At 39.9% G+C, this 26,593-nt stretch overlaps 1 long non-coding RNA gene and 1 pseudogene across 1 annotated transcript; both read right to left on the bottom strand.

The window, feature by feature from the left end:
- Window positions 1-2,762: 2,762 nt before the first annotated feature.
- On the bottom strand, window positions 2,763-4,497 carry LOC117484355. Its single transcript, XR_004556125.1, has 3 exons — window positions 4,400-4,497; window positions 3,339-3,401; window positions 2,763-2,860 (listed from the first exon to the last, which is right to left on the bottom strand). It is a non-coding gene; the product is annotated as an uncharacterized LOC117484355 (long non-coding RNA).
- Window positions 4,498-13,449: 8,952 nt separating this feature from the next.
- Window positions 13,450-26,066, bottom strand: LOC117484348 (annotated as a pseudogene).
- Window positions 26,067-26,593: the final 527 nt, after the last annotated feature.

Raw genomic sequence — 26,593 nt, 5'->3', positions numbered from 1 at the left:
GGATAATGATTGACTGCATTGCCAGACCTAATGTCAATAATCGGCATTGTAAACATGACACAAGGTGGCGCCATATCCATGTCATTCATGTCAGTGAATGTACTTTGAATTTACCCTCTGTATGTGTTAAGTAAATAAAGTTGCCTTGCCTTGAATGAAATTCATGCAACTCTTAATATTAGATACTGTGTTTTTAAGTGGCGATGGAGATTATTTGTTGACCCTGCTTTAAAGGATATTTTGCCTTTACAAATGGTGCGCTTTATCACTGCCTGGGTTTTGGTTGAAGTGCATCCAAATGCTGCTGCGTTTTCGCGTTTGGCTCATTTTCCATCCGAAAAACACGTCGTCTACCTGTCCTGTACCACTTGTTATGACTTCTCTCTCGCGCGTATTCCGTTAAGACCCACCCCATCTCACTCCTCGTGCTGAAACCTACCAAACAGAGTAGGGGCGGATCTTCACAGAATACGTTTGGGGAACAAAATCAAGCTTTTTAAAAGGCGAGTGGATTTTGGCAGGCAGTGAGTGCGGACCGTGCGGACCAACGATTGAACGATAACAAGAACGGCTCTCACCAAGTAGGACTCGGTTCCCCTCGTTCGTACCAAAGAGCCGTTCAAAAGAATCGGCTCGTTCGCGACCGACACATCACTAGTTGCAAGAACACCAGTCCAGAACCAACAGCAGAAGGACCCGCTCTGAATCACTCCGTGTCGCTGCGGCTCAGAGACACAAGGATTTATGTTTTTCAAAAATAATCGCGTTACAATCATGTCAGGTTTTTGGTGGATTTAATTAAGTCTTGGATTGCAGAGTATGAATGTCCTCTAGCAATTTTCAGACGATATATACGTGTGTAAAGTTTGTGAAGGCAGGAGGAAAAAAGCTTCCGCGATCACCGTCTCCTCTCTGTTCCTCCAAACCCCGCCCCCTCCCTGAAAATAATGAGTGACAGGCTGATAGTGACCCGATAGAAACTTTATTCACTTAATCACTGATTGAGATATAATGAAGCTAACTTAATCTCATACATTCATGGGATTTATGTAACAGTAAGACAGAGAATGTAAGTGTGCACCCACATGCACTATTTGTGTTTGTATATGCTGTTGTAAATACTCCTGTTGTCTGCTGTGTTCAGACTCAAGTCCTGTGTGTGATGCCACATTCAGGACATTCAGTGTCCTTTTTTTAACAGAAGACCGTAGAAGCTGCAGCTAGACTGCAGAAGCATTAGTTTTTTGTTTTTGAGGATGGAACAACTTCACACACAGATATAGGGAGGCTAGACCTATACAATTAATTTATTTTGGTTTATAAATTAATGTCAAGACATTTATGTTATTGATTTCTGAAGCACTTTCTAAATAATAAAAAGAGAGTTCATATGTATTGATGAAAAATAAGCCATGTGCAGTAATATAGAAAATTGAGGATGCAACGCATTGGTATGAATCGTGATGCATCGTGATGCATCGGGATATCGAATTGAATCAAATCGTTGACAGGATAATCGTAATCGAATCGAATCGTGAGACCAGTGAAGATGCACAGCCCTAATGTGTTCGGCCTCTTACCTCGTACAGAGCTGGTCTGACTGGCTGTCTGCAGTCCAGCTCTGGTTCTGGATCTTTCTCCACACTGGGGACAGGAGGGGTCTCCTGATGGAGGTCTCTGCTCCCAGTATGAGGTGATGCACTGTCTGCAGAACCAGTGTCCACAGCTGGTAGAGACTGGATCCTTCAGGACGTCCTGACACAGAGCACAGCTGGACAGCTGCTCCTCCACAGGAACACCACTCTTCCTCTTCCCTCTGTGGAGATGAACACATCCTTTACAGCACTTTACATTAGTGGAGCTGATTCTCACCAATGGGCAGAGCGTCACAAACGTCACTCTCAAGATGAAATGTGTCACGCTGCACGAATACGCAGGTGACATGGATTTCACCTCTTCACTTTCTTGGTGTCTCCAGGCACGGATCTGGGTCTTTGCATTGACTCTACATGTAATCACACAAAGCTCTGTTATATCTGCTAATGCTAAACACAACCAGCTCACCAGGTCATCACTATTATTAATAAACTTCTTTAAAATACATATCATAAACATGCCCAAGTAGTAAATAATGTTTTGGACGATATATTTAGTTTTTAGTGAATATTTATCAATATCTTTGCCATTTAAAACCTTTTGATGCCACTGATACAATGATGCTATAAATGCATATTGAAATATCCTCAAATAATGTTAGCTTGCTGAACTCTGCTGCCTTTGTTCTGTGCTATACTGCACACATGATATTATTAAAGAACAGTTTAATATATTAGATTATATAAAAACTGGATCCTCTTCAGGTCAGGTTACAGCAGAAACTCTTACTTTGTGTCTGAGGGTCCAGGTTCATTACTGAAGTCTGGAGGATTCCACTCTTTAGACCGGTCACTCTTCAGAGACAGACAGCTGGGGACTGGAGACTCTGCTCTCTGTCTGTGGAAACAACACATGTTTTAAACATCATTAGTTCATTCAGAGAGCACATTTTGACTTCTGTCTGTATGTAGATTATTTACTATCGCTGATGACGCCAGGGATCAAGAGTTTAAACGTTGTTACTGTACTGTTACTAAGTTTCTTTACTGCGGTCATTAAAGAACAGGTTAGATTATCAGATAACATAAAAACTGAATCCTCTTCAGGTTACAGCAGAAACTCTTACTTTGTGTCTGAGGGTCCAGGTTCATTACTGAAGTCTGGAGGATTCCACTCTTTAGACCGGTCACTCTTCAGAGACAGACAGCTGGAGACTGAAGATGTGTCCTCTTCCTCATCTTTAAAACCACTCATCTTCCCCAGTCTGAGAGAACACACACACACACACACACACACACACACACACACACACACACACACACACACACACACACACACACACACACACACACACACACACACACACACACACACCTTTGTATTACTGAAATTAAGAGCTTCATATATTTTATATAAATATTTTAATGAGGCCAATTGAGCAGATAGTATTACACTGGAAAACTAGAGCAAACCTTTTTAGTGAAAAAATAATGAAGATTGTTTAGAAAATTCAGCAGTTTTATTTAAAAAGCATGAGTAGGACACGCCTTTTTGGTGCTGATTTTATATGAATATTTGAATGACATTTTAGCTGAAGCCACTCTCACAAAATCACAAGTGTAAAAAAGTTGCAAAAACAACACACTTGTTTACTCCTGTTAGCCACAGATCAACACACACACATGCTGTGTATCATCATATTATTTAATGTAATGTAATTTAATGTAATGTCGGTCTGTTACCTGCTGGTATGTTAGGGTCAGATCTCTGATCACCACGTGTTCATTAGGATGTGTCTCCCCCTGCTGGAAACACACAGGAACAACACGTGGTAAATACACACAATATGTTCTCAGTTAATGAACATTTCTCTAAAGCTTCACTTCATTAAATGCTTTAATATTACCAGTGGCCGACTGTAACTAAGTATATTTCCTCAAGTACTGTACGTTGTTTTTGTTTAATCCAATACATCTCAGAGGGAAAAATTGCACTTATTACGGACTACATTTATCGAACCCACATGGTTTCATCTAAATAACAAATGATCATTCTTTCATTACAAATACAATGTTGGAGACATGTCTAGAAAGGGAGAACAGATTTATGTTTTAGAAATCATTTGCTTCTTTCCACCCGAGATTTACCTGGTGAACTTTGGAGGGGGCCGACCCTTAGGTTGAGAACCTCTGGACTAAACTATCTAACTTTATATTAAGGAGTAAAAAAGCTGCTCTAAGATTAAAGCGTTTGTATTAATAATGTCAGTAATTATGACACACACACACACACACACACACACACACACACACACACACACACACACACACACACACACACACACACCAGGGGTGTCAAACTCAATTTCATCGCGGGCCACATTAGAATGATGGTTGCACTCAAAGGGTGGTAACTTAAAGACTATATAAATATACATAGATAAATATATATAATATATATAAAATAATGTATTATTTTACAATATTTCCTCTGCATTAAATTATTATCAGATAGGGTAATAACTTCATAATTAGCTGTGAGTTTGACACCCCTGATCTAAACCATCATAATAATAAACTTAGTTAAACTACATCAAATCAGTCAGACTTCAGACAGGTCGCTCTCCATTTTGACTGCGCTGGGCTGTCACATGTTATGTTGCTTTGATGAATCAGAAAACAGGAAATAAAACAAGTTTACAACACTTGTAGAAGTCTCATTGGACTCTAGGACGCTGTTGTTCTGACATCCAGTAAAACAGAGTAAATAATGTGTTAGAAAGCAGAGCCTGGTTAACACTCACCCTGTTGTCCTCCTGCTCCGTCGAGCTGTAAAATGGCGTTTGGCACTCTGACAAGTCTGACTTCATACTTTCACTTTCAACTTCCCTCCCTCCCTGTCTGCAGCCCCCCCCTTCTCTGTTTCATAACCAGCCTTATCAGCTGAACAAGTTCACATATGTTCAGTGAGATACAAATAAAGCTAAAAACAAGCTCAACAAAGTTATTGAAATAAATATATTAAAACCACAGTGTGAAAATAAACCAGTACAAGTAAACATGCTGTCTTCAAAACCTCACTTAAGTTAAAATGTGTAGGTATTTAAGTACTCTAGTGTTAACGTCACATTAAATTGTTCCCTATTATATATATATATATATATATATATATATATATATATATATATATATTTGTTTCTGGATTAATAACCCTGCTGCATGTATTGCATATATTACTGTATTTTTCCCAGAATATGAATGGTGTTTTTTGTTACTGGCACCAGGGAGCCATTGCATGTTCAAATTCAGACTGTTTGCAGTCAGTATAGAAACCTTGTCCGATCTAGACAGATTAACGTACAGATAAAAAGATACATTATATTTAAATGTTTTTCAGTTGCAGTGCTTGAGTAAATGTACTTGTAATCACCTTGACCACTAGAGGTCGGTGTTACATCAGTTTCTGCATTTAATCACAAACATCCATATGTGCCTTTTCTGTCTTGAAGAGGAATACACAGGAGCGAGAAGTACAGATTGAGTAAAAGTAGAAATACTCAGATCTTGTACTTGAGTAAAAGTAGAAGTAGGCCTACTCAGATATTGTAGTAAACGTAGAAGAACTCAGATCTTGTACTTGAGTAAAAGTAGAAGTATCAGAGTGTAGGAATACTCTGTTATAAAGGGAAAGCATGAAACATTAATGGCAACACATTCCCCACAATAATCCCCATTTCCCACAGTCCTTGAAGGCGTCTTCCTTGCTGTGGAAACAGCTTGAATCATGAGGCAATGTCCATAAAAATGTCCACGAAGCATACTGCATAGATCCTTTTTTTTTTTTTTTAAACGTTTCAAAGGTGTATAAACACACATACTGACATGTACATAACATACTGTGATGTAGTTAATCAACCCAGTTAAATTAAACACTGTGTGACTTCACTCTATATGATGTGGCTCTTAGGCATTACAATTATCAAACAACAACAAGCGTAACTGGCGGTGAAGAACCTGGGTCCTCGAGGGCCTCCACAGCTGGATCCTCTGCGTCTGATGGGGGGTCCCACAGGTGGAGAGGCCCGATGACTGCGTCAGATGAGTTGAGGTCTGGCTGAGGGGGCGGCACCTCAACAGGTGCCCAGGCGTCTGTGTCTTTGAACACCCAGCTGTTGTCTAATGGGGTCCTGGAATAGTAAGGCTTGAGCTTGTCATGGTGGACAACTATTTGGCTCTGGGGCTTGTAAGAGTCGGGAGGACTGATAATTTATTCCGGCAAATTACTCAGACCTCCTAATTGACCTAACCGAAGTTATTGAGTCTATGTAAGTTTGCTGCTTGGCTCAGATCCACCAACGTCAGCAAGATCTCACCTCTATTAACTCCCTGAAGAAGCAGGTTCAATTAACTGCTGTTTCAATTCAGACGACCCCTTAAATCTGTTTCAGCGATCCCGAAGGATTTTGATATCAGTAAATGAGGTGTGGCCCTACCTAAGTGTGAGTGTGGCAGTGTGCAACCTTTGAAGCAGGAGAGGAGAGCGCAGATGTATTTTAAGTTGTCCCAATCCAAAAGGTGGGATCAGTTTATTTGAAGAAAAATAGGTCCAAACTTATACAGGGTTTTTACCTTCTCTTGTTACAACATTATAATCATACTAAACCTATCATGCTGTGATCATGTTCTAATATGAAACTTTAATTCACAGTTTTACATTTATTACCATCATTTGTAACTTCAACTGCCCAATTCAGTTGTGACATTTAAAATCTCCCGATAGAATTTAGAGGCATTTCCTCATAAAAGACCGGTGATAATAAAAAGCACATTCAAACTTTCATTCAACAAATCAGTTCATTTTCTCATTTCCACATTCGTATACTTCAACTAGTCCCGCATGAATTCAGAGGACCTTCCTCATAGGTGGCAGAGTACTAACTTTCAACAAACATCAATTCATTCCACTCATTTCACAAAGAAATTCACTCAGCATTCAACAAAGAAATTCGAGAGATATTTACCAAGTTTGAGAGTACCTTACCGAGAGCAAAAACCCAGCTCTCAAGCTGTTCCTCTCTCGCCCAGTGTTTTAAAGCTCAAAACAGGGCAGAAAACCCAAGACACACCCTCTCAGGCTTATGTAACAAAAGTTCATGACCTCTAACAGAACTAAAACATTATTCTCGGCTATGGCAAAAACACCTTTTTGGGGCCTCTTAGTTCTTTATCACTAAGTCCGGAGCCCCCCTCCTTGTGCACCGCTGTAGGAAGAGGGAAGAAACTGCCTCTTCTCTTATCAGTGACACCCATGAACCATCATAGGCCTCACACTCAACTTAACAAACCACTTTGTTTATACTGTAAATATAGAAAATCATAACATATGATGCATTTTCATTGTGGGTTATACAAGAATATAATTGATTATGCTTGATTATAATTAACTTTCGTTTTAAGTATTCAACCTAATATGAAGATCTCAACAGGCTCTTTTTGAGTCTATAGATCAGGTCATCCAACATGCCTACAATGAAGTAAGGACCCTCGTAGGATGGCAGCAACCTTCGTACCTTGTTTTTAACCCTTGTGGTGCCTTTAATCAGGTGCCAGACTGCATCTCTCACTTTGTGTTGGGTTTGACAAATGTTTTTGTCGTACTGTTTTTTAGCTCGCTCAACAGATTTCCCAAGAGCTTTTGCATGTTCAAATTCAGACTGTTTGCAGTCAGTATAGAAACCTTGTCCGATCTAGACAGATTAACGTATTGATAAAAAGTATATTATGTTTAAAGGTGGGGTAGGTAAGTTTGAGAAACCGGCTCGAGATCCCTAGAATTTGAAAATACTCAACCGGAGAAAATCTGCCACTTCCTTACAGAGCCCCTCCTCCAACACACACGAACGTGGACATGACCAATGAGGGCACGAGATAAGTTTGTGCACAGATGGAAGGCTGACAGGCAGGTAGGCCATCCAGTTATTTTAGCCGGGCCGGCTAAAATGATTGGTCGTGCTTTTTACAGTACTACGGCTTCCACAGATGACATTTTTTATGGATTTTTTGTCAAAGCACTTCAGATATTCATTGCTATCGGGATGTTAAGAGCATTCCATGAAATATAACAAAAAGTGTATCTCGAGCCAGTTTCTCAAACTTACCTACCCTACCTTTAAATGTTTTTGATGTGCAGTACTTGAGTAAATGTACTTGTAATCACCTTGACCACTAGAGGTCGGTGTTACATCAGTTTCTGCATTTAATCACAAACATCCATATGTGCCTTTTCTGTCTTGAAGAGGAATACACAGGAGCGAGAAGTACAGATTGAGTAAAAGTAGAAGTACTCAGATCTTGTACTTGAGTAAAAGTAGAAGTACTCAGGTCTTGTACTTGAGTAAAAGTAGAAGTACTCAGATCTTGTACTTGAGTAAAAGTAGAAGTACTCAGGTCTTGTACTTGAGTAAAAGTAGAAGTACTCAGGTCTTGTACTTGAGTAAAAGTAGAAGTACCAGAGTAGAGACAGTAAAAGTAGTCATTGTGCAGATTGGTCCATTTCAGAATAATATATATGATATGTTTTATAATGATTGATCATGAAAGTGTTCTCAAAGCTGGTAAAGGTGCAGCTAGTTTGAATGACTTTGTATACTGCAGGGTAGCTTGTGAATTTACTCCAGGTGGAACTAAAGTCTGATTTAACACTTGATTATATTTCACATCATTCATCCAGATCTGTAAAGTAACTAAAGGTATTAAATACATGTAGTGGAGTACAAGTACACCATTTACCTCTGAATTGTAGTGGGGTAAGTACAAAGCAGCATAAAATGGAAATACTCAAGTACAACATTGTAAAACACTTTTCTGCTTGTATCTTGTATATCTATCTCTATGCTGCCTGCAAACACACACAGGTGTCTCATTGTATGTCATACACTACATATAAATGCTCATTATCAGTTTATTGGTGAAGAGGAAGGAAGTAACTCTGTCACATAACAAATAAAACGTGAAGTTATCTTACACTTTCTGTCAATTAATTTAAAGTTTCTTCACACTTCCTTGTTCTCTAGTGCACACACACACACACACACACACACACACACACACACACACACACACACACACACACACACACACACACACACACACACACACACACACACACACACACACACACACACACACACACACACACACATTATAATAACACACTTGTTTCAATCATAACCATCATCATAATAAACTTGTGTTCTGATATTAGGGTCATGCAGAGTCAGGCAGCTGTCCCTTTAAGAGAGAGAGAGAGAGAGAGAGAGAGAGAGAGAGAGAGAGAGAGAGAGAGAGAGAGAGAGAGAGAGAGAGAGAGGGGGGGGGGGGGGGGGGGGGGGGGGTTGGCGCGTGCATATGTGTGTGCATGGTAGAGCGAGCGAGAGTGAGCGACGGTGGTATGTGTTTTTGAAGTGAACGAAGCAGCAGCAAAGGTCTGTCGTGTGTCTTAAAAGTTAGATCTGTAACAAAGACCTTAATAAATGCAACGGCCTCCCAAAGAAGAGCTCGCCTGTCTGCCTTATTGAAAAGTGGGTTATTGAACCCAAAGTTTGTTGCTTCGGCTCTGGAAGACTGCAGAGAGTCACATGTTATGTTGCTTTGATGAATCATAACACAGGAAATAAAAAAAGTTTAAAGCACTTGTAGAAGTCTCATTGGACTCTAGGACGCTGATGTTCTGACATCCAGTATAACAGAGTAAATAATGTGTTAGAAAGCAGAGCCTGGTGTTAACACTCACCCTGTTGTCCTCCTGCATAAGATTGTTCCCTATTATATATATATATATATATATATATATATATATATATATATATGTTTGTTTCTGGATTAATAACCCAGCTGCATTGATTGCATATATTGCTGTATTTTCCCAGAATACAGAATGTGTGCCTCTGCATGTTGAGGTTACAACCACATTAACATTTACTCTTCACAATTAACTTAAGACAAACACAACTAAGTTAAAATTATAGTTAGTGTTGGGGAAATATTTTCCAAGGCCCATAGCTTTGACCCAGTTTATCAGTTCATACTGTCCTGACTGAGCGCAGGCACCTGTAACCTTGGCTGCTGTGCTCTCAGTGTTTTGCCTCCCTGTTCCTGCCTGTTGGCGTCAGCTGATAGAGGTGTTATGATTCTATCTTTTTATCCACAATGTTGATTATTCTCTCTGAACTAGCTAAATACACGGGTCTGGGGTAGAGTTCTTCAGAATTGATTGTGGCGTCTCAACCGTGTGGTCAAACCGTGGCCCGTGACATGTCTTGTGAATTCTCCTGCCGAAATCCAAATAGACCGTCAGTGTTTGCCATCAAAGCTCCAGCTCTCCTCGTGTCTCCTTTGAGTCCTGACTCCTCCAATGCTACAGACGTTTCCCCCACAGTTAGATCAAGAGGGTAATAGACCTTTTTTTAATTGATTTCTAATGATTTCAACCCACCATTGAGCGCTGTTAAAAGCAACAAATGAAACATCAGATACAAAGAGAACCATTGATGTCTGAGCTGGACTGATCCATTTTTTTGAAGGCTTCATATTTCTCAAATACACAGAAAACAAAAAAAGGCTTAATTTAATCAAATGTTTGGATGTCTAAATGTCCTCAAATTCTGGAATGATGCAAATAAAAAGTGAGTCAAGCTCCAGCAAGAGGACAATATTTAAATGTTATCAGATTCACCAGCTAGCTAGCAGTTAGCATTAATTAGCATTGCTAGTGTAACCCTTTATGTAGCCTTACCCTGCTGGTAGGCGATCTGTAATGCTAATGATGGCACAGTACTTGAGTAAATGTACTTTACTTCCCACCTCTGCTATAATATATATTGATATATATATACTACTATATTATAACACAACCAATTCTCAACTATGTCTTATACCCCACAATATATCATAATTTACTATATTTACGTAAACTTGTTTAACCTCTAAATACTCTTCCATAATTTGGATTTTATTCTATATTTATCTTATCTTATTTTACTTCACCTGCGTTTTTCTCCGTCCGGTTGCAATAACTGGATTTCCTCCTCGTGGATCTAATGAAGGTGCATCTTGATGTAATCCAACATAAGGGTTACAAATAAATAAATACACAACAATAAGAAATGATTAATAAAAACAGGGTTTATTTAATTCACCTGACAGATAATTACAAAACAAAACCATCAAACTTCTGTTTTCCCTTCTGTCTGAACTTTAAATGTGCTTTGCAGAATGAAATGACTGCTAACAGATATCTTATTATTATAACTTATTTTCTCTTAGCTTACAATATAACATGTTGTTCTTTCTTATTGAACAAAACAGAAACACACATTTTAAAAGGTCCCCTATTATGCAAAATCCACTTCTTCATGTCTCTTCTACATCAACATGTGTCCCCTCTTCTTCATGTCTCTTCTACATCAACATGTGTCCCCTCTTCTTCATGTCTCTTCTACATCAACATGTGTCCCCTCTTCTTCATGTCTCTTCTACATCAACATGTGTCCCCTCTTCTTCATGTCTCTTCTACATCAACATGTGTCCCCTCTTCTTCATGTCTCTTCTACATCAACATGTGTCCCCTCTGTGTAAAGAGATTCTAACGATGTTTTGTCTTGTGTAACCATTAGCCAATCAGCAACCAAGGTAACCCCCCCCCCCCCCCCCCCTTATCACCTGAATCTCCTCCTAGAGCACCATTGTGTTCTTTGTAACCAAATCTCTCTCAGAGGGGCGTGGGGAGGGGCTCCTTATTTTCATCTAAAGTAACAGACAGAGAATCAGCACTTTTGAAACAGGGCTGAAACAGAGGGGATTATGGGTAATGCTGCAATGAACTGTTTGGTGTTTCAGCCAATCAGAGACAGGTTCTGTGTTGCGTGAGACATTATATTCAGCAGAAGTCTCCACGTTTGCAGTCAACCAAAGTAGTTTGTAAGTATGCTACGGACAGAAAACACACACGACCACATCGCTCAGAGTTTGGCCTGGAGTACGGGCCGTTTATTGAATCTGCGCATGCTCATTAGCATGACCACGTTTCTTTCACTCAGGCACATTCTGATGACGTCATACACATGAACTGAAACATGACTTTGTTCATATACAAATATGCTTAACAGTTTCCTTCTATAAAACAGCTGCGGGCAGCAGATACCGTGAGAGTCCCGGACATTAATTCATAGATCAAGGCAGACTGGTTTACTCTCCTGTTTTGCCAATCCGGTGCTTAAACAAATAGCTCTACACCCCTGGCCGACATGTCCTTAAAATGAAGTCCGAGTTTGAAATATATCTCAAATAATGTATGCACCACCATTTCCCCACATAAACATAACAGTCTGCAATCAAACGGTTGTCTCCTGTGCGCTCCTCTTCCTATTTGGCGCACCGGTAACATGCTCGTGCGCACAAGAGGCTGAGACCTAGGCTGAGCCGCCGAATCCCTCGGAACATCATAAAAGCCATTTTCAACGGTTTTCTGGTGAAAGATTAACTAGCTACTGGATGAAATAATATGACTGGTGGCATATGTGCGAAAATTAAACACTTTTTGAAAAAAATATTATGATAAAATATTTTTATATATTTATAATTCTGCAAATATTACGATAAACTCACAGCTATTTCGCGGCCCGGCAGTAACACCTCCGCGGCCCGGTACCGGTCCGCGGACCGGGGGTTGGGAACCCCTGGCCTAGAAGACTCTGACAATCATGTTATCTCGACTCTAATGAACCCTGTGAAGAGTTCTACTCGGTTCTCTTCCATGATTTGGAGACATTTGTGCAATAGCCTCCACAGACAGTGAGCATGTGTGGTTATTCTGAAATGGACCAATCTGCACAATGACTACTTTTACTGTCGCTACTTTAACTATATTTTGATGAGAATACTTTTCTACTTTCACTTGAGGAACATTTTGAATGCAGGACTTTTACTGTAACAGAGTATTCCTACACTCTGGTGCTTCTACTTTTACTAGAGTACAATATCTGAGTACTTCTACTGTTACTCAAGTACAAGATCTGAGTACATCTACTTTTACTCAAGTACAAGATCTGAGTACTTCTACTCAACTATATTTTGATGGTAATACTGTAACGGACTGGTTATAATGTTGATGTTTTCATGTGTTTTATTCTTCAGAGTTTATTTACATTTTACAGAGTGTCAGTGAACGCGTCACTGTTTTGATAGACAGTTCTTGTGAAGAGAAACAGACAAAATCATGAAGAGAGAAAAACAAGAGTGTTGTTTTCCTCTGAGGACATGCTCCATGAAAGAGTTTCATATCTTGATGAATGGAGGATATTCAGTACTCACAGTTCTTCTGGATCTTGGCTCTGATCGTCTCATCCTCTCTGATCCTGTAGGGATGAACACAATCCAACAGTTATGGATCCAGTTTAAAATAAGTGTTTGTTCTTTGAGTCAGCTTCAGAGTCCTGACTGATCTCATGCTTTACATCCCATCATATCTTCTCTGCAAACACTACGACTGACTGCCACAGCTCTCAGCTGCATTACAGGAAGTAACAGTCATTAGTCAAGGAGCTAAAAACATCCCATCAAAAACACACTACCTTTTCCACTCTTCTGTCAAATCCCATATGTCTGGTGGAAAGTTGATTACTTACTAAATGTGGCTTTGCATTTTCAGCTGGCCTTCTATAGTTGATGGAAGAATGAAAGAGCCTGCAGTCAGTGGGTAACATCACTGATCTGTTGTGATTCCCCAGTGAGAGAAACACCTCCCTGTGTTTCATACAATACTGCTGAACCAGCACAGACCCCTTACTGACCTGAGGGTCTCCAGTCTGCAGTCTGGACTCTCCAGAAGATCTCTCAGCAGCTTCTCTCCTGAATCCTGCAGAGCGTTGAGACTCAGGTCCAGATGTCTCAGATGGATGTTGGACTTCAGAGCTGAGGCCAGAGCAGAACAGCTGATCTCTGACAACCTGCAGTACCTCAGACTGAATAAAGAAAACATGATGAGGATAAAAATCTGTTTATAATCCAATCAGATGTTACTCAACATTTAAATGAATGGGAACAGAAAAATCTGTCTTCTTCAGAAAGTTAACTTTATCATGTAAAACTAAAATGACTTCAGATGACCTTTATTCAGACGTTATCGTTTACTAAATATTAAAAACATGGATTTACTTTTTACAACTAACATCTATTACAGTTACTTTAAGAAACACTCAACATGTATGTCTTCAGTTCTTTCTTCTTACTCTTAACCTGTTCCACTCTGAGCCTGTTTTTCAGGTCTCAGGCTCGAAAATGACATTCCCAGAACAAATGACCATATCTTCCCTTCTAAAAGGGTTAAATTAATAATCTTTGTTCTCAAAGTAATGATAAACCTGTGAGTTGGATGTAGAAGTGTGAGAATCAATATAAATGTTTTTTATTTTAAAGAAAATTCAGATTTTACATAGTAAAAAACTGTAAATTATAGTGTCCGTCCAAAAATTATTTTTTACAGATAGTGAAAACTACCCTTGGATGATGGGTTAGTAGACTAAAAGCTTTAGGAATCCAAAGTACAACATATAATAAGTACCCTGTATCAAGATTGATGCAAAACAAGTGAAATTTGACCTTTTTAGAGAGATTTAGCCAAAAACCCCCACTTTTGGGGTCATTTGGGTGGATTTGACCTATCTCTGGCCCCCCCTTGGTCGATTTGGTTGGTTGACATACCCTTGTGACCGTTAGAGCCAATAGAATCGAAGGGGGAGGCACACACCCACACACGTTGTAAAGAAAAAATGTGGGCGCTTCGCGTGTGGGAAACGAAAGCAAAGTGGAGGAATGTCTCCTTCTGGAGTTTGGAAACTAAAACGCAGTTGTATTGCTTATGGATTATCAGAAATAATTTCAAAGAAGGCACAGACACATAGGATGAACCTATGGATTAACTGCAGCATCGTTTTTTTATCGTTTTAATGCCATTGAAGACCACTTTTGACCAAGGTAAGCCATATTTACGTTTTTTAGCTACTTAGCTCCACATGTGATGATGTACGCTTTCGTTTATAGCGTCGCGAATGTTTATCACTGAGTGTTGAGGTTTTTTACACAGATTCAGTGTCTCCAGGACACCAAAAACGAGTGGTTGGCTGTGCATCTAGGATAAGTAATAAGGGAGTTATGAGTGAATTTAAGTGCCTTTGTAGGTTCCGTTTTTTTGATCGAGGCTAATTCAGAGGCTGAGTGCTAGCATTGTGGGGTTTTTTTGAAAAAAAAAATTAAAAAGATCAGTTAGCTGAGTTTCTTCCCGTTACATGGATATAACACATTCATAGTTTTATTCAATATTAAGATTCCTTAGACGTTGTTTCCTGCAAATGACGTGTTTATCCGCCCGGTACCGAGGGGATGGTGTGAAACAGGTTAAAAATGAAATATGAATAAAAGGACATTTACAACTTTATGGATGTAAATTATTAATGAATATAAATGAGGTTAAATTCCAAAGTGAACATGTGAGATCTCCAGCAGTAACAGAGAGTCAGTGAACTGACCTGAGAGTCTCCAGTCTGCAGTCTGGACTCTCCAGAAGATCTCTCAGCTCCACTCCTGAATCCTGCAGATCGTAGTTGTGACTCAGGTCCAGATCTCTCAGATGGATGTTGGACTTCAGAGCTGAGATCAGATCAGAACAGCTGATCTCTGTCAAACTGCAGCGTCTCAGTCTGAATAAAGAAAACATGATGTAACTTTAGAAAACTATGTTCCTGTTTGAAATAACTCCAGGTTTAATCATCTGTTCAGAGTGAAACAGGGTTTTAATGTCAGAGATGATGCAGAAACAATCCACTGATAATCTGGAACTTTAACTTTGATCAGATGTTGAACAACTCCTTCATCTCCCTCACAGCTCATCAGTACTGACAGCATCTCCACTGACTCATGGAGCACAGAGTGAGTCTGTGGAAGCTCAAACACTCTCCCTCACACATTCACCTTCTCTCTGTTACTCTGATCAATATTCAGTCATTAGCAAAAATGGAAAAAAAATAACAATAACATTGTATTTGTTCAAATTCAGAAAATCATAAACACAAACAGATCAATATGAACTGCAGTCAGTGAACTGACCTGAGAGCCTCCAGTCTGCAGTTTGGACTCTTTAGTCCAGAACTCAGCATCTCCACTCCTGAATCATACAGAGTGCTCTCACTCAGGTCCAGATCTCTCAGATGGGAGGGGTCAGACTTCAGAGCTGAGGCCACGACTTCACATTCAGCCTCTGAGAGTCCAGAGAGTCCTAAGCCAGTAAGTCTATAATAAAACATATATTACAACATGTGTTAAAAAAGAGGAAACATTATTTTAACATCAAGCATTTGATGAAAAAAGATTTGACATGTTCTGATAGACATTTGCTGTTAGTCCATTTAATATAATATATAATAATATATGATAATAGAGTGTAATGAGTTGTCAGTGTGATCTGATCACATGTCTGTGCTCCTGCTGTCACTGACTGTTACCAAAAGAAACAGAAATTAAATGAATCACTTGACAATATTAGAGATGTACATATTTAAATGTTAATTAATATGTGGATGTGAATGATGGATGAAGGATGTTTTGGCTTATCTGAGCATCTGAACATTTATTGTGCACACAAACAAAATTAACAAAACCGATAAAGTTTCAATATGTTCAACTTGATAGCATCAGATGTTCCCAGTATATCAGCATTAAGACATAACTCTGTTATTGGTGGGAAATGATATAGATCTGATTTTAAACTCTAACACATTGTGATAAAAACGTGTTTAATGATAAAGAAACTACTAGAAAGTAATAATAACATGTTTCTGTGATAACTGTAAGTCCTGCTGTGTGGTGTGATCACATGCTGAGAAACCTCTCAAGTCCTTCATGTGTTTGACATGTCGCCTCCATCACTCAATATGAAGAGAGGAACGCTTCAGTTTAACTATTATTATAAATAAATAGAAGAACAGTGTTGGTTTTATTTTGCTCTCTCAGTATTTAAACAGCAGAAATGTTATAGTGTTTATTTGAATAATTAAACTCCTGATCCACATTAGTTTATCAAGTTAATCACATCTGGACTTACTTGAACTTCCTGCAGTTCCTCACAGCTGGAAGCAGTCTCCGTTGTCCCTCCTCTGATGTGTTGTACTTCTCCAGGTCCAACTCATCCAGAACCTCCTCTGACATCTGCAGCATGTAGGCCAGAGCAGAGCAGTGGATATCAGAGAGTTCCTTCTTTGATCTGTTCTCTGACTTCAGGAACTCTGTGATCTCCTGATGTACTGAGTGGTCCTTCATCTCTGTCAGACAGTGGAAGATGTTGATCATCCTGTCAGGAGAGAATTCATCAATGCTCATCCCCTTCAGGTTGCTGATGGCTCTCTGGATGGTTTCTGGTCTGTTGTCTGTGCGACCCAGCAGGCCTCCTAACAGTCTCTGGTTGGACTCCAGAGAGAGGCCGTGGAGAAAGCGGACAAACAGGTCCAGGTGGCCATTTTCACTTCTGAGGGATTTCTCCATGGCTCCCTTCAGGAAGACAGGCAGGGATGGGTAATCCTGATCTCTGCTGTTGTTAAAGTCTCTCTTCAGGAAGTCCTTCAGTACCTCTGTGTCTCTGTTGGTGTAACAGTGCAACATGTAGACTGCAGCCAGAAACTCCTGAATGCTCAGATGAACAAAGCAGTAGACTGTTTTCTTGAAGATCACTCTCTCTCTTTTGAAGATCTGTGTACAAACTCCTGAGTGCACCAAGGCCTCGTTGACATCAAGACCACAGCGCTGCAGGTCTTCTTGGTAGAACATGATGTCTCCTTTCTCCAGATGTTCAAACGCCAGCCTCCCCAGCTTCAGAAGAAGCTCCCTGTCAGCCTCCGTCAGCTGCTGTGGACTCGTCTCATGTCCCTCTTCATACTTCTGCTTCTTCCTCTTGGTCTGGACCAGCAGGAAGTGTGAGTACATGTCAGTGAGGGTCTGGGGCAGCTCTCCTCTCTGGTCTGTAGTCAACATGTGGTCCAGAACTGCAGCAGTGATCCAGCAGAAGACTGGGATCAGACACATGATGTGGAGGCTCCTGGAGCTCTTGATGTGAGAGATGATTCTGCTGGACAGGTCTTCATCACTCCATCTCCTCCTGAAGTACTCCTCCTTCTGGGCGTCAGTGAAGCCTCGTACTTCTGTTACCCTGTCCACACACTCAGGAGGGATCTGATTGGCCGCTGCAGGTCTGGAAGTTATCCAGACGAGAGCCGAGGGAAGCAGCTTCCCCCTGATGAGGTTTGTCAGCAGCACGTTGACTGAGGACTGCTGAGAGACATCAGACACAACCTCATTGTTTCTGAAGTCCAGAGAAAGTCTGCTTTCATCCAGGCCGTCAAAGATGAGCAGCACTTTGCAGACAGCCAGCTGCTCTGCTGTGACCTTCTGTAAGGTTGGATGGAAAACATGGAGCAGCCTGAGAAGACTGTACTGCTCACCTTTGATCAGGTTCAGCTCCCTGAAGGAGAGCGGGATCACCAGACTGACATCTTGGTTTTCCAAACCCTCGGCCCAGTCCAGAGTGAACTTCTGCACTGAGAAGGTTTTTCCAACGCCAGCGACTCCGTTGGTCAGGACCGCTCTGATGAGAGTCTGTTGGTCAGGTAAGGCTTTAAAGATGTCCTGGCACTTGATTGGAGTGTCATGGAGGGTCTCCTTCTTGGAAGCTGTCTCCAGCTGCCTCACCTCATGTTGGGTATTAACCTCTTCACTCTGGCCTTGTGTGATGTAGAGCTCAGTGAAGATCCTGTTGAGGAGGGTTTCACTTTGATCAGTTCCTTCAGTCACACGTTCACATCTCCTCCTCAGACTGAGCCTATGTTCATCTAAAACCTCCTGCAGACCACTATCTGCTGAGAGAGAAGGACACATGAGAGAATGAGGGAAATGCTCTGAGAATCTAATTATAACAATAAAACAACAAAAAACAGACTGAGTTTAAATGTTTTATAAACAGCTTACTGTCTATGCTCCACAACAGTATACCTGTTCAAACACAAATGAACCAGGAAGAGGAATAAGACGCTGCATGAGTTCGGCCTCTTACCTCGTACAGAGCTGGTCTGACTGGCTGTCTGCAGTCCAGCTCTGGTTCTGGATCTTTCTCCACACTGGGGAAAGGAGGGGTCTCCTGATGGAGGTCTCTGCTCCCAGTATGAGGAGATGCACTGTCTGCAGAACCAGTGTCCACAGCTGATAGAGACTGGATCCTTCAGGACGTCCTGACACAGAGCACAGCTGGACAGCTGCTCCTCCACAGGAACACCACTCTTCCTCTTCCCTCTGTGGAGATGAACACATCCTTTACAGCACGTCACATTAGTGGAGCTGATTCTCACCAATGGGCAGAGCGTCACAAACGTCACTCCCAAGATGAAATGTGTCACGCTGCACGAATACGCAGGTGACATGAATTTCACCTCTTCACTTTCTTGGTGTCTCCAGGCACGGATCTGGGTCTTTGCATTGACTCTACATGTAATCACACAAAGCTCTGTTATATCTGCTAATGCTAAACACAACAGCTCACCAGGTTATCACTATTATTAATAAACATCTTTAAAATACATATCATAAACATGCCCAAGTAGTAAATAATGTTTTGGACGAGATATTTAGTTTTTAGTGAGTATTTATCAATATCTTTGCCATTTAAAACCTTTTTATGCCACTGATACAATGATGCTATAAATGCATATTGAAATATCCTCAAATAATGTTAGCTTGCTGTACTCTGCTGCCTTTGTTCTGTACTATACTGCACACATGATATTATTAAAGAACAGTTTAATATATTAGATGATATAAAAACTGGATCCTCTTCAGGTCAGGTTACAGCAGAAACTCTTACTTTGTGTCTGAGGGTCCAGGTTCATTACTGAAGTCTGGAGGATACTCTTTAGACCAGTCACTCTTCAGAGACAGACAGCTGGGGACTGGAGACTCTGCTCTCTGTCTGTGGAAACAACACATGTTTTAAACATCATTAGTTCATTCAGAGAGCACATTTAGCTTTACTGCGATCATTAAATACCAGGTTAGGCTAGAAAAGGTATTTCCTGCTGAAAATGCGTGTGAATGCTGAAAGCTGCTCAAATGTGTTGCTGAGCTTTGCTGAAAATGCAGAGAAAGCTGAATATCTGAATAGCTGAATGGTGACTGTAGCTGTGTAGTGATCAGTGAAAGGAGAGGGTTTCATGTGAAAAGTTTTTGTCACATCCTCGCCTTCAACAGCCTTTTTTTCAAATTCTATACTTAAATGTTTTTATTTTTCAACCTAAGAGATGTCTTCCTACATTTTCATCAACAAATGAGTGCAGAGTTTGGGACTTATGGCAGGTTTAACATTTCTTGTTTTTAGGCGAATTTCAAGCTCTCCTCCACTCTGTTTTGAGATCAAAACACTCTAGACTCATGGGCGTCGCAGCCATTATATGAGGGTGGGACAAGTCCCCCCCACTTTTTCAAATGATTAGTTTAGACCCCCCCACTTTTACTATGCGGAAAGTCCGTGAATAGGTCTATCCACTCGCCGCACTTTGTAGAGCGCTGTGTCAGTGCTTCACTATCAAATGAAATCCATTCCACTTGCTTATTGAGAGAATGCCCAAATCAATGAAACTCCGTACCATGTTTTCACTGCTACTTTGTACCAAGGCAGATTCTCACATAGCGCGCGCATGTTCAAGGAGTGTTGTCATAGTTGGACAGCTCAGATCTGTTGTATGAAGCGATGCCGGTAGCGGAGGTAAGGCACACACACCAAATGTTCAGGAAAAGGTTAATACAGCAAAAATCAAAGCTGACGATCTCTTGGTTTGATATGTTTTCTCCCCCAGACAACATGGACATAAGAACATTTTTTTCAAAGAAGAGGAAAGTAAGTCATCAGCTGGTAGCAGTTAATCAGTTAACAGTGATGGCGGCGTCTCACTTCTGGAGAGGAGTTTCGTCTTTATGTCATGATAGAGAAATACAAATACTGAATAGTTTAGATGAGAAAAGGCAGGTTACTAGTATTTATCATGTAAACAGGGAACATGAATAACCCGATCTCTCTGCTCATGTAAACACCATATCCCCAATATGATCATAATCAGGATAATACTCATAAACGGCTTACTGATGTCCATGTAGAGACGCAGTCAGTGTGTTTTACTGGAGCCTCAGTTCGATGAGAGATTATTTTCTGAGTTCTTTAACTTAGGTACTCTCTCTCAAAATGGTAATGTGCATTATGTTTTAATTATACTTCTTATCATTCAGAAGCTTTTTGTGTGTGTTTATGTTTTACTGAGTGCTTATAGGCTATTTCCATCCCAGTATTCAGTTAACTATTTATTTGCTGTGCACATTACATAGACTAGCTAATATTCTACCTACTGCTTGGGACTTTGAGTCTTCAAAATGTCCAATGTCACAGACTGGGACTTACTTTAGAGTCAGTTGTATTTACATTCAGTATGACTTGTTATGATTCAATGTGAAAGAGTATACTGCTCAATAAATAATTATCACTTCACATCTAGGCACTTGAGAGAGAGTCAGAGGCAGAATACAGGGACAGTGGACAGAGGTCCATTGCTGAGGTGAGTGATGAAAGGGAAATGACAGTTGAGAGTAAATTGTGATGTGGACTCTCATCCCAGGATTTTAAGGAAATCAGTGGGGATCTTGAACAGGAAACATTTCAGTCAAGGGGCATCATATGACCAATATAGACAGAAGAGCAACATGTATTTGAACATTTAAGTCAATGATACCATTCCTAGGTGAACTTAACATCCGTATGGAGTCAGATCAGTCTCAATATTAATAAATGCTCACAGAAGGATTCACAAATGTATTTTGCGATTTATATATAAATGACTCTCCACAACAATATCTCTCAATGCACTCACAAATATTTATTGTTGTATATAAATGTACAAAAAATGGGCATTTAAACTGCTTTTTATTCATTCAAAGACAGCTCTGAATTAATAATCAAATATGTTTCCTTTCTTTACTACTGGATGAAATTACAAAATGTACCCATCATTTTCCTCTTGCTCGTATAGCCACATAAAAGTATCAAACCACCTGTTAAAATGCACCAGAATACAGGAAATCTATATTTTTTTTCGCCCCCAAAAAAAATAAAATAAAAATGTCCCCCCCACATTCAGGATGCTTCCTACGCCCATGTCTAGACTTAACGAGCTGCACAATACACACTAATGTTAAAATCTGAAGAAGGCCTCTTTACCTTAAGATTCTAAATGAGTGCATTACAGAAACAATGAAAATATGGTCGACAATACAAAATAAATGTAATATATCAAGCTCTGTAAGCAAAGCTACAAAAATAGCCACAAACCCAGATTTGATACCAGGTAATATAGACGCAGGATTCGAGAAATGGACAAACAAGGGGTTAATATTTATAGCACAAGTTTTTAAGGGGCACATTTTTAAATCATTTGAAGAACTCAAACAGGAATTTACTTTACCAAATAATGACTTTTATAAATATTTGCAACTGAGACACTACCTCCAGAAACATATTGAGTGGGAACAAATATGCAAGGAACCAACCAAAGTTGAAGAATTGCTAATGACATTTACAGAGGAAGAGTAAAAAAAAAGGGCTAATTTAGAAAAGACCTATAAAGCACTACAAGATGAATCCAATGACAATAATATGGATGTTAAAGAAAAATGGGAACTGGAAGCAAATGTAATAATAACGGATGATGATTGGGAGGAGACATTCAGGTCTGGACATAAATTAACTAACAGTCCAACGTGCAGGGAGTTTGATTGGAAGGTGAAGATGCGTTATTTTAACACCCCATCTATCACCTCAAAATATAATAAAACGTCTGATCTATGTTGGAGGAATTGTGGGAAGGTTGGGGGAAATAATCACAATTGTGAGGTTGAAAGCACAACCCCCAACATCACGCAATGGAGAGACAGAGTAAAAAGCTCTTTATTGTGGAAAAAACTACAGCAAGACTACGACTGAAACTAGAAACATTTGAGAGAAGATGGAAACCGATAACACAAGTGATATCTGAGTTCTAAACACCTCCTTTTTATATTTATTTTATTTACATATTCTTTTTGGTTGGTTATTATTTTCTTTTATATTAAATGTTTAACAAGCACCTGTTCCGGATTTGTAAGCATACCTGTCTGCAACGACTACCCAGGGAAAGGTCAGAGAGTTTTAACCTGTTAAGCACCAAGCCTGTTTTTCATGTTTCAGGCTCGAAAATGACATGCCCAAAACAAATGACTACAACTTAACTTCTAAAAGGGTTTTATGAATAATTTCTTTTATCAAAGCAAGGTTACATCTGTGAGTTGGATGTAGAAGTGTCAGAATCAATATAGATGTTTTTTATTTTAAAGAAAACTCAGATTTTACATAGTAAAAAACTGTAAATTATAGTGTCCGTCCAAAAATTCTTTTTTACAGATAGTGAAAACTACCCTTGGATGATGGGATAGTAGACTAAAAGCTTTAGGAATCCAAAGTACAACATATAATAAGTACCCTGTATCAAGATTGATGCAAAACAAGTGACATTTGACCTTTTTAGAGAGGTTTAGCCAAAACCACTCCACCTCTGAAGTGATTTGGGTGAAAATGGTTTTCTTTCCATATCTCTGGCCCCCCTTGCTCGATTTTGATGGTTGACACCTCTTTCTGACCGTTAGAGCCAATAGGATCGAAGGGGGAGTCCCCCACACACACTCGTTGTGAAAACAAACGGTGGGGGCTTCCCGCATGCAGGTTTGCACCAGAGTGAAGCGATCTCTCGCTCTGACATTTGGAAACGAAAAAGCAGTTTTATTGCTTATGGATTATCAGAAATCATTTCAAAGAGGACACAGACACATTGGATCAACCTATGGATTAACTGCAGCATCATTTTTTTATCGTTTTAATGCCATTGAAGACCAGTTTTGACCAAGGTAAGACATGTTAGCGTTTGTAGCTACCTAGCTCCACATGTTTTGATGTACGCTTTCGTTTATAGCGTCGCAAATGTTTATCACTGAGTGTTGAGGTGGGCACCCACAGATTCTGTGTCTCCAGGAGATGCTAATCGAGGGGTTGGCTGTGCATCTAGGATAAGTAATAAGGGAGTTATGAGCAGAGATGGGGTCGTTACTAAAAAAAAGTAATATATTACATATTACATATTACTTTAAAAAAAAGTAATATATTACACTACTTCGTTACTCTCTACATAAAGTAACTTGTTACTTTACTCGTTACTTCACTCGTTACTTTACTCGCAGGGCCGGCCCGCCCCTCCCTACAGGCAGATCACGCAGACTGCTAAAGTTTCAAATGTTCTCTTTAGTTCAGTTTCCATTGTCGCATAAGACTGATCCAGATAGCTCTGACCATGGCTGTCCTCTGTCTCCTGCTATCTGTATTTTGCGCAGTATATCTCTGAACGATGCGATGGTGATTCCACTGTGCAAATGGGCAACATTACCTCTACTATGAAGGATGGTACAAGCCTGTCCATCTCTGCTTCGGCGGCGGTGCACTCACAACATCCTCACTCTGGGTTCGGGGGTCCTTAGCTATTAGCTTCACCTTAACATGTGTTCTTTGCAGGTGTTTGTTGAGGTTTGACATGGTGTTTGCAGCAGTGGATAACAGCTTCTGGCCTGGACACAGTTTGCACCTCACCGTCACATTCCTGTCTATTCTTCGGACGAACTCAAAATAATGGGCATACCTCCACCCCTCGAAAGTTATCGCTGACTCTGCCATGTTTATGCAGCACTGCACGCGGAGATGTGGACGCGCAAGTCGCGCAGATTACGTACATAGAAACCTGCGGCGGAAACCCCTCTTGTCTGTTAGTGTGATGACTGATTCTATAAAAGTAACGAAGTAACGCGTGTCGGGGCAATGTTAGTAACTGTAGTGTGATTACTGAATTATAAAAGTAACGCGTTACACTACTCCGTTACCGACAAAAGTAATATTATTACAGTAACGCGTTACTTTGTAACGCGTTACAGAGTTGGGTGTAACGCGTTACACCCAACTCTGGTTATGAGTGAGTTTAGGTGCAGTGATAGGTTAAATTTTTTCGCTCGTGGCTAATTCAGAGGCTGAGTGTTAGCATTGTGGGTTTTTTTTTGGATTTTTTTTTTAAAAGATCAGTTAGCTGAGTTTCTTCCCTTTACATGGATATAACACATTCATAGTTTATTAAATATTAAGATTCCTTAGACGTTGTTTCCTGCAAATGACGCGTTTATCCGCCCGGTACCGGGGGGGCGGTGCGTAACAGGTTAAAGGCAGGATAGGTAAGTTTGAGAAACCGGCTCGAGATACACTTTGTGTTATATTCCATGAAATGCTCTTAACATCCCGATAGCAATGAATATCTTAAGTGCTTTGACAAAAAATCCATAAAAGATATCATCTGTGGAAGCCGTAGCACTGTAAAAAGTACGACCAATCATTTTAGCCGGCCCGGCTAAAATAACTGGATGGCCGACCTGCCTGTCAGCCTTCCATCTGTGCACAAACTTATCTCGTGCCCTCATTGGTCATGTGCGCGTTCGTGTGTGTTGGAGGAGGGGCTTTGTAAGGAAGTGGCAGATTTTCTCCGGTTGTGTATTTTCAAATTCTAGCGATCTCGAGTCGGTTTCTCAAACTTACCTACCCTACCTTTAAATGAATATCTGTATTTATGTATAATTTGCCAAGTCTTGGAAGGAAAGGGGTAATGTGTATGTGAGCAACAACAAGTAGATTTCAGTGGACTGTAAACTGAGGCGGAGACGAATACGCAGGTGACATGAATTTCACCTCTTCACTTTCTTGGTGTCTCCAGGCACGGATCTGGGTCTTTGCATTGACTCTACATGTAATCACACAAAGCTCTGTTATATCTGCTAATGCTAAACACAACCAGCTCACCAGGTTATCACTATTATTAATAAACATCTTTAAAATACATATCATAAACATGCCCAAGTAGTAAATAATGTTTTGGATGATATATTTAGTTTTTAGTGAGTATTTATCAATATCTTTGCCATTTAAAACCTTTTTATGCCACTGATACAATGATGCTATAAATGCATATTGAAATATCCTCAAATAATGTTAGCTTGCTGTACTCTGCTGCCTTTGTTCTGTACTATACTGCACACATGATATTATTAAAGAACAGTTTAATATATTAGATGATATAAAAACTGGATCCTCTTCAGGTCAGGTTACAGCAGAAACTCTTACTTTGTGTCTGAGGGTCCAGGTTCATTACTGAAGTATATATGAGGTTGATTTCTAGACCGGTCACTCTTCAGAGACAGACAGCTGGGGACTGGAGACTCTGCTCTCTGTCTGTGGAAACAACACATGTTTTAAACATCATTAGTTCATTCAGAGAGCACATTTAGCTTTACTGCGATCATTAAATAACAGGTTAGGCTAGAAAAGGTATTTCCTGCTGAAAAACTATGTCATTATTTTAAATATTCAATGTACTATTATACTCGTTTTTTAAATATTAGAAATACTATACTTTATCGTTTTTTACATACTAGTTTATGAAACATCAACAAGGGCAGATATGAAGACATGATGATGAAAAACACATAGCATGTCTGAAAAATAGATCTAAAGTTAATCATCTTCCATGATTTATTTTCCGGCATACTATACGATGACTTCTTTCAACTTTTTTGTCTGAAATGTCAAGAAATCTAAATAATATCATGTCTTCATATCTGTCCTTGTTGATGTTGCAAATGGAGCTGCTGTGATGTAACATGTCAGACTTGATCTAACCATTACATTATTATCGTATCGTATATCGTACAAAATATTGTGTTAAATTACAAAATACATGGTTCTGTCA

This window comes from Trematomus bernacchii, unplaced genomic scaffold, assembly GCF_902827165.1.
Source record: "Trematomus bernacchii unplaced genomic scaffold, fTreBer1.1, whole genome shotgun sequence".
NCBI classification, from domain to species: domain Eukaryota; kingdom Metazoa; phylum Chordata; class Actinopteri; order Perciformes; family Nototheniidae; genus Trematomus; species Trematomus bernacchii.
Note: the sequence above shows the minus strand (reverse complement) of the source record. Positions and strands in the feature narration are given on the sequence as shown.